We start from the raw sequence: 9,880 nt of genomic DNA, 5'->3' as shown, positions 1-9,880 counted from the left end.
TAGTGATCAGTCGAGGGGATGGACAAGTTGCTGTATGGCAATGTGCTACATCTGTGTTATATATGCACCATGTGCCAGCGGCTGAATCAACTCCCAATTGGTCATGTTTCAATCTAAGGGGAGTAGTCCTCAATCAGGTCAAGGGAGACATCCTGCACTCAGGAGTCCCAGCATGGTAATTCAACAGCAGCCTCTGATATTGGCACGGGCAATGCTTGGGTGTGGTCAGGGTAAAGATTAGCGTCTCTCCTCGTATTGTCGGGCAGCCCACCATCCACCTTGGCCTTTTTTTTACCTAATAGTGAGTTGTTTTCTCCTGGACTGAGTGAGGGATTGAGTGAGATGAAAGTGAGTGGCACAGTGTTCTGAATCAGTGACTAGGCAGAGCAGAGTTAGTAGTGTGGATGGATTCAGTGGATGAGAGACAGAGGGAAGATGCTGTATACAAGAGAATGGTAGGCCATGAGCCTTGTGGGATGTGGGTGTAGTAGCTGAGGCATAGTGAGTGAGAGGTAACAAAGAGAAGATGGTGCCTTTACACTGTCATTGGCCTGCTTTCTACACAACCAGATGGTTCTCCAGGTGGCTAAGACTGCACTGACCTGGATGCAACCTCAGACCAGGGTGGTAGTGCCTGTTGTCGTGGCTTTGTGTGATAGTCATAGGAATGTACACAGCCAGTTCCTCTCCCCCCCACCAACACACACACACACACACTCACACACACACACACACACACACAATTGCATCATCCCATTCCAGGTTTTTGTCTGTGAATCAGGGTGCCAATTTTCCTTGCCAAAATGTCTGGAGTAAGCTTCACAAACCTCACAGGGATCTTCCAGGCGGCCAGAACTTGACCTAGTACACAGGTGCCTTCTAAATATGGCATCATTAATAGTCTGTTTTAGGATGTTCTGGTGGTGGTACATTTGTCTGGCTAAGGCAAATATTAGTTTTCACCTTGCATTAGCCAAGTGGAGGACTGTTATGGTTAGTAGTTAATGAGGCTCCTTTGGGATGATGGCATGAGGTATCTTGCTGGGCCTTTGAGAGTAAACCTTCCGTGAAACTTGATTAAAATGCCATTTTGCTGAAAGATTCAACCCTTTGTCCTTCTTGATGGACTTATGCTGTTTCTTTAGTAACATGTGTATGTGTATTTGTGTTTGAGGTTCACTTGCTTTTGTGGCCTGCTTAAATTCCTGCCATTTAAGATTTATTTTCATCCCCGAATCTTTCTTTCAGGAGGCATTACTTCATATTTTCAGTCAATTGTTCTTTTAAAGGAGAAAAATTTTTCTTTTGGGCACAAACCACAGCAGTGAGCTCATCACACAAGGGAGTATGACCAATTACTGAATGGTTCCGCAGCTAAACTATTTCATGCTATTAAAAATAACTATCACTGCATGTTTGTTAAAAGATTTAATAAAAAACTTTTTTCAAACTCTCAGTTTCAAGTTTGATGCATTTTCCAGCAGTGTTGTCTTTTATTCTGATGACTCCATCAGACCCTGAATTGTTAATTGCTTGAACAAAAAGTCTATATTGTAACCCATGATTTTCATGAAAGCATCATGTGAGGAGCTACAAAATTAACGTCTTCAACTGGAAACAAATCATCAGATCTTTCAGTTCGAACTGAAGAATATTAATCCAGTTCTTCTGGGTACCCTTGGGTTCAGCTTTATACTTATCAGCATCTCAAGAGCACAAAAGCTGACGTTTCAGGCCTGAGATGCTGCTTGGCCTGCTGTGTTCATCCAGCTTCACACTTTGTTATCTTGGATTCTCCAGCATCTGCAGTTCCCATTCTCTCTTATACTTATCATATGTGTGTGTTCCTAAGTTGCACAGCCCATGGGGAGAATTTGTTTTCATACCTTTTACATTTTGAGTTGTTAAGAAAGCCATATGGAATTTTGCAGAGATTGATTTCCAGTGTTTTTTTTTGCCATTCAGACAGTCCTCCAGTGTTTCTCTGTTGTCATTCCCCAGTGACATTCAATATCTCTCTTGTTCTCCTCCACAGTTCCCAGCATCTGTCCTCCGCCAACTGAAATTTGAACGATAATCTTTTATCTTTAACAGAAACAGGATATGGATCTTTATCATCCATTCGACAAATGAGCAACTTTTCTCATTAGCTTCAGTGATTCTTTAATCCATTGTAAACAATTGAGAAATGCTTTGTTTGAATGAAGTGGGGTACAAATGATGTTTACCATTATAATTTGCCCCTTCTGTGATTTCATACCAACCAATTAAGGGGATTCCTGCTCAACAGCTCTCCTCCCCCATCCACATAGAGGCATCATTTGCAGTTGAAGCCGTTTGCATTAAAACCATTCTGTAGCTTAGGAGTGATCAATACGAATGTATGGCTATTAATGTCAGACATATGGAATCACCGAGAGTAGGAAACACAAACCGTAATGAAAGACAGCTTTAATAAATGATTTCACCTTTCAAGTAACTGTATGCATAAATAGAATCTCCAAACCTAGTGTTCATTGATGCTCAGATCTTACTTTCACAATCTGTGCTTAAAACATTGCTTCATTGGGTTTTGTGATTAAAATGTAAATTAAACACCTAATGCAATTAACTAGCTGCGGCTTCTAAGCAAATCTGTATGTACAGAAGCCAGGTTGCACTAGAGAAGGGTGTTAACCTAAAAATAAATCTTGCAAATGAAGGAAGGTTTGATGCAGAAATAATGGCTAAGTTCCTCGTGTCTTTGGATAAGCAGACGTAACATATTCTGAAGGGTGCTGCCAAGATCACTCAGTTGTCTGCTGACAACTCAGTAATTGCTCAGAATGTTTAAACTTCTGAAGGGCAATTGCTGGGCATTTGGATCTCTCTGAAAAAGTCTCCAGACCTGTGTGAGAGTTACAAGGGTTCCAGTTCCCCCACCTTAATAATTACCCAGGAAAAGCTAGAGATCTTAACACTTTCTTTAACTCCTGGGTAACTAAAGCATTAAGTTCACCAATCACCCACACTGACCCCACCAATACCGCCTTCTGTAGACATTCAACAACATCCCTACCTCATTTCCAGATTGCCCCGAACACCCAGTCTCCCATCCCTCCCTGCCCTAGTACTGACTCAATCTACTCTCTTATCCATTCACTGATCAACCTCTCCCGACTCACATAACATCGTAACACCTTACCCTGTCGCCTCACTTATTTCCCTGGCACCTGAATTTAATAAAATCTATAAAGAAGAGCTGGCTTAGTATCAACCGTGTGACCACTGCCAATTGTCAAGCAACCCATTTAGTTCACTACTGTTCTTTATGGAAGGAAATCAGGCGTCCCTTTACCCAGGCTAGCTGGCCTGTACATCCGGACCCGCAGCAATATGGTCGGCTCTTAACTGCCTTTTGAAATGGCCTAGCAAGCATTCAAAGGCAGTAAGGGATGGGCAACAAATGCTGGTCCAGACTGTGCTGAGCACATTCCACAAATTAATGAATTTTGAGCTATCTGTCTCAATAAGGGCTTAAGCCTCCATGGTAAACTTTAGACATGTTGACATATTGAAAACCATATCACAACATGCACATTACAGCTTCCCATATTAAATACTGAATTCAACAATTTCTGACCATAATCTCTCCTTTCCTGTGTAACTCTTGTTTTTAGTCTTGTTATTCCCTTGTTCATGCTTCAAAGGGCAGCTGCTCTGCTGCTTACATCTCTCTAGTCCTACCTTTGTCTTACAACTTGTCCTATTACTTAGATAATACGGTGTGAAGCTGGATGAAGACAGCAGGCCAAGCAGCATCAGAAGAGCAGGAAAGCTTGACGTTTTGAGTTGGGGAATTTCTGAAGAAGGGTCTGGATCCGAAACGTCAAGCTTTCCTGCTTTTCTGACTCTGCTTGGCCTGCTATGTTCTTCCAGCTTCACGCAGTGTTATCAGATTCTCCAGCATTGGTAGTTCCTACTATCTTTTGTCCTATTACTTGTTTTTGTTCAATTATTCTCTTTTTCTAATTCCACTCCATCATAGGTGCCCCTTTTGTGAGTTCTCACTCTTTCTCATTTCTCTTACTTAAATCTATTGCATTTTTAACTTTTCATAGTCATCAGCATGAAACAATGGGCCGAATGTTTATACCAGGGCAATGGAGATGGGCAGCTTCAGACTTTACAGGTAGGACAGAACCCTGGGCTTCAGAAGATTGGAGGTGAAGCATTAGAAATACATTGAAGGAGACACTACTGTGAGCTCAGGAGCTACAGGAAGAGGTGAAGAGACATGGAGATGAGAGAACTATTGTTGAATGAGGGCGAGGCTTTCTAAACAGATGGTCAGAGAAATCTCACAGAGAATTGAACATCAATCCATCATCCAGATGACAAATTCTTTCTTTGCGAAGGTTAGACAACACATTAGATTCACAACTGATGGGTGAATCAGAGGTTTCGAAGGGATCTGGTTCAGTGCATAGGCTAACAGGTGGTACCTTCCTGCAAGGATATTAGTCATTTTGTTTGTCTGTTGTAGTTGAACCCAACCCCATCAAAGAGCTTATAGATGGTTAGGTCTTGGAAGGGAACAGCCCATCAAGGAGAAGCAAGAGAAGGAGCTAAGAGTAATTGGAGACAGAGGAAGATGATGCTGAGCAAAGTGGCATCCCAGCTGCTTGAGAAAGTGGCTACCTCCTGCTCCCTCAAGGAAGAGGTTGTCTCTCTCCTTTACCTAACCAAACTTCCCTGTGACATGTCCCTCTAATTAAGGGGGAGGTTTTGGTGCAAACATTTTGCCTCAGAACAACCTGCAACCTCTCTAGTGGCTGGCTGAGCATTCTGATCTGCCTCTATTCCAGCCCCACAATCTTTGACTTGACAGGAAATGTGGCTCCATATCAATTAAAGGCTTGCTTCTGGCACCCAAACTGAGGCAGTTCCTGTTTCCTGCCACTGTGGTGAAAATCTAGCCTTGCTCTCAATTTTGAAAATTTTGCAGAATGAAGCTTAATTTATTTGAAGCAAACTGAGAGGTGCATTATCCAGGTCACTGATTTATTTAATCAACCACTTTGCATGAGTGAAATGTGACATTCCAATAATGCACACTGCACTTGTGGAGAAAATGCATGACTTTGTAGAAGCTATGATGAAATGTTTAATTAAAATCAAACTCAAAAAAGTACATATTTACCCATTATCTGAATTGAACAATAGTAACTGACTGATAAGAAGATTTTTATCATGCCTTTCTATTATTCTTTGTATCTCCTTCTCTCGCTGGGTAATAATGCATTGCAAAACAAGAAAAGACCTCTACATACGGTTTCTTTTCTTTGTTTCCTAGAATGGTAATTATAACATGATTATTTATGAAATCTCTACAGGCTGTTTCTATTTTGTTACAGATAATATCACAACACACTGGAATTAAACAGCTGGTCCTCAGCATCCAAAAAGCGAATACTGGCAGATTACTGGAAGAGGCCCCTCACAGACCTTTCCACTCGAACCATCCACCTGTTTTCTCTGTCTTCAAATCTACTGACAGACACTGTATGTTTCTAGCATTTTCTATTTTCAAATTAAATTTTCAGCAAACACAGAGTCTCTTTTTATTCATTGCCAGGAGATACAGCCTCAATCTTGCAAGAAAACTGCTTCCGTTTCTTCTTGATCCTCCTACGCACAGTTGGATCTTAATTATAAACCTTGTCCTAATAAAGATGCTAAATGATACGTCTGTGCTGTGTTGGAAGGCGAACACTTGGGTGCCTGTTTCAATTCAGCTAAGGACCATCCATTGTGTCTGTACTCACAACTGCCTTCTTGCGTCTGTATTTATAAATGCAAATCATTGCAAATCTTTTCTTTGACAAAAGGACTGCTCCCCCGGTTTTCAGCTGTATCATTGGCAGGAAGTGGTGAACAGAGACCTTTTGCTTTCCTCTGAGACAGAGAGGACATGCTTGAAGATATGAGCCGCCCACCTCCACCCCCAATAAGTCCCTGCCACAGTTGGTTTTTACCCATTAACCAGAGAATGAATTGTAGATTGGAGAAAGCACAAAGACAGGAGAAATTGTTCTAATCTGCATAATTAAGGAACGTTGTTATGTTCCCTATTAATCTGATGATTTTTTTTTGGTGTTTGATGTTTCACTCCTCTTTAACTAATTAACTCATTAACAGCAATGCTTTGGTCCCAACATCTGTGAAACCTTCTCATGGGAGTCATACAGCATGGAAACAGATCCTTAGGTCAATCTAGCCCACGCCGACCATGCTGCCAACCTGAACTAGTCCCACTTGCCCACATTTGGCCCATGCCCCTCCAAACCTTACCTATTCATGTACTTAACCAAATATCTTTCAAATGTTGTAGCTATGCTTGCATCCCTCAGTTCCTCTGGCAGTTCGTTCCATACTTGAACCACTCTCTGTGTAAAAGGCTTGCCCCTAATGTCCTTTTAAAAGGTTTTTCGTCTCGCCTTGAAAATGTGCCCCTAGTTTTGAACTCTCCTATTCTAGGGAAAAGACCCTTGCTGTTCACCTTTTCTATGCCCCTCGTGATTTTATAAGCCTCTATCACTCAACCTCCTATGCTCCAGTGAAAGGAATCCCAATCCATCCAGCCTATTTTTATAACTCAGATCCTCCATTCCTTGCAACCTACTGGTGAATCTTTTCTGAACACTCTCTAATTTAATAATATCCTTCCTACAACAAGGCAACCAGAACTGCACACAGTACTCTAGGAGAAGTCTCACCAATATTCTGTACAATGTCATCATGATAAACACCATCTTAACAAACCTGCCTACCTGCGACATAAATTGCAAAGAATCATGTATCTGGAGCATTAGATCTCACTGTTCTACAACACTGATCAGGGGCCTACTATTAATTGCATGAGTCCTGCCCTTGTTTGTTTTACAAAAGCGTAATGTCTTGCATTTATCCAAATTAAACTCCATCTACCATTCCTCAGGCCATTGGCCCAACTGATCAAGATCTCTTTGCAATCTTAGATAACCTTTCTCACAATCCACTTCACCACCACTTTTGGTGTCATTCACAAACTTACTAACCATTACTCCTATATTCTCAGCTAAATTGCTCATATAAATGACAAATAAAAGTGGACCCAGTTCCAATCCTTGTGAAACACCTTTAGTCAAGGGTCTGTGGTCTGAAAAACCCTCCACCAGCACATTCTGTCTCCTACCGTGAAGCTAATTTTGTGTCCAGTGGGCAAACTCACCCTAAAACTCATGTGACCTTATTTTTCTGATTAATCCACCATACAGAACCTTGTCACAGGCCTTACTCTCGATCACCAATATCATTACCACTCCAGTGTAATTATCAATGCAGTTCTTGTGCAGGTCAACAGGAGGCAGACAATAGTTGCCCAAGATCTAGCTCTTTTCAAACCTGGCAAAGTTACCCCATTACTGGGCAAGTCTCCAGCCCATTGCCAATTGTGCTGCATTAACTGGTTCCACAGGGGAAAGTAGTAATTTAGTCTACGTACCATTAGAAAATAGTCATGAAACTTCAGCCAGGGTTCCTAATACTTTGTTTATAGGACTGCTTGCCTTCAGTCGCCAACATTTCTAATCCTAACTTTGTCCACCTACATTTGCAGCTGTGAATGCTAAGGGAATATGAGGCAGAAAATGAGAAAATCCCCAGATTCGTGGCTAAACCTAAACGCACTGCTGGCCATATTCATTTGACTTCTACAGGCCCAAACATTCCTGTTGTTAGGTATAAGCATGAATACTGGTTGATGAGATAAGCAGTTTCACCAAGATATCACACTGATATTGTGGTGTTAGCTGTAGCTCAACTGGTAGCACTCCTTGCTACCATTCTGTTTGCAGTGGCTCCAATTGAAATTTTGTGGCTTCAAGTCCCACTCAAAAGCCTTGAGCACAAAAATCTAGGTTGATACTCTAGAGGGGTAGCGAGGATGGGATGCACTGTCTTTTAAATGTGATGTTGAACTGTGGCCTTGTGTGCCCTCTCAGGTGGATGTAAAAGATCACATGACACTATTTGAAAAAGAACAGGGGAGTTCACTCTTAGTGTCCTGCTGCCAACATCACAAGGGCAGAGTATCTGGTCATTATCCAGTATGGGGACATATTGTGCACAAGTTGGCTGTCAATTTTCCCATTTTACAGACTCAGAACTGCTACAGCACAGAAGGAAGCCATTCAGCCCAGAACCACTGCCTTGCCTCTGCTTGCCTTACTCTTTGTACATTTTCACTTCAGTCAGAGCTTAAAGGCTCATGATACATTTGTCTTAGCTTGCTGTTTAGTGCAAACATAAAGCCAGGCAACTTGTGATGGTTGTGAGCAGTGATCAGTGAAGGAGGTGCCGTATCGCTGTAGGACATTGTATTGAATCAATTTCACACCTGCACCATGTGCCATTAGCATGTACACCCTAGATGTGTTTCAACCATCTGGCCATGTCTTGAAGTCTACATTGAACAATGAGAAGATATTAGGCTGTACTAGATATTTAGAAAAGGGTAGCGCTCCTTTAGGCAGTACTCTAAATTGGGATGGCATGAAGGACAAGTAACCTGGGGAGACTGGTTTTTAAATGCCAATAAATTTATGAATGTGCACATGTATTTGCAATGAACTGTCAACCATGCCACACATGTCCTCAGAAGTGTTTCTTTTTGGTTCCCCATCCACTACGTACACAGTGGAGGGCAGCATCTGACTGGTAACACTTGACTTGGCAAGTAGCTGGGCATTAAAGAAATGGCACCAGTGTCAGGAATCCTGGGAAGTGTCTGCAGTGATGAGTGCCGCTTCCGCTGGTGAATGGGAACATGGTACGAGGGGAGAACCATAGAATCATGGTGTATGGCTCATTGGGTGAATCGGAATCAATAGCGTGCTGGGACCAAAATCCTGGTGAACTGCCTAACCTGGCTGTAGATAGGGCTTTAAACTAATAATGGCACGGAGGGGTCAGCTACATGGAAAATTTCAAAATCAAAGGCAAAGGAGGAGGTAGGTTAGTGATGGGATTGTGGTTATCAGAAAATAAAAGGAAGGGACAGAATATGTGACCAGGAAATTGTACCAAGGAACCATAAGGTGTAGGGAAACCTGATTATAGACCAAATTCAAAATCACAAGGACTTTGAACTGGTTAAAGGCACAGGGTGAGGAGCAAACTCAGAAGAGGTTATTAAAATTTCCAGAACAAGTAATAGGACAGCGATAATGGAAAGGGTCAGGAATCTTACTCCAGGCGCAGGAGATAAGGTTACAACTATGAGAAGGGGGCAGTCAATGCAGGACTATATATTAATGCACACACTATATGGAACAAGGTAAATGAGTTTGTAGCACAGAATGAAATTGGTGGGTACGATGTTGTGGCTTATCACAGAGGTGAGACTGTAGGGAGATCAGGGATGGGTACTAAATATCCAAGGGTATGCATCTTATCCAAATGACAGGCAGATGGGTAGAGGGGTTGCTTTATTAGTAGGAAATGAAGTTTAACTCACAAGAAGCGATATAGGTTTGGAGGGCGTTGAATTTGTGTGGGTAGAGTTGAGGAACCGCAAAGGAGAAAAGACCTCGATGGGAGTTTTGTACAGGCCTCTTAGCAGTAGTCAGGATGTGTGGCGGAAATTTAATCTTGAGGTAAAAAAAAGGCAAATAAAAAGGGCACAATTACAATAACCGTGGGCTTCTTCAAAATGCAAATGGACTGGGGAAATCAGGTGACTCTTAAGAAAAGGAATTTCTGACACTTCTACAGGAGTTTTTTTCAAGCAGCTTGTGGTAGAGCCCACTATGGAACAGACTGCTCTGGATTCGGTGATACGAAATGAGGCAGACTTGAT

This window comes from Stegostoma tigrinum, chromosome 15 (genome assembly GCF_030684315.1).
Source record: "Stegostoma tigrinum isolate sSteTig4 chromosome 15, sSteTig4.hap1, whole genome shotgun sequence".
Classification (NCBI taxonomy): Eukaryota; Metazoa; Chordata; class Chondrichthyes; order Orectolobiformes; family Stegostomatidae; genus Stegostoma; species Stegostoma tigrinum.
The sequence above is the reverse complement of the archived record's forward strand: the minus strand, read 5'-3'. Positions refer to the sequence as shown.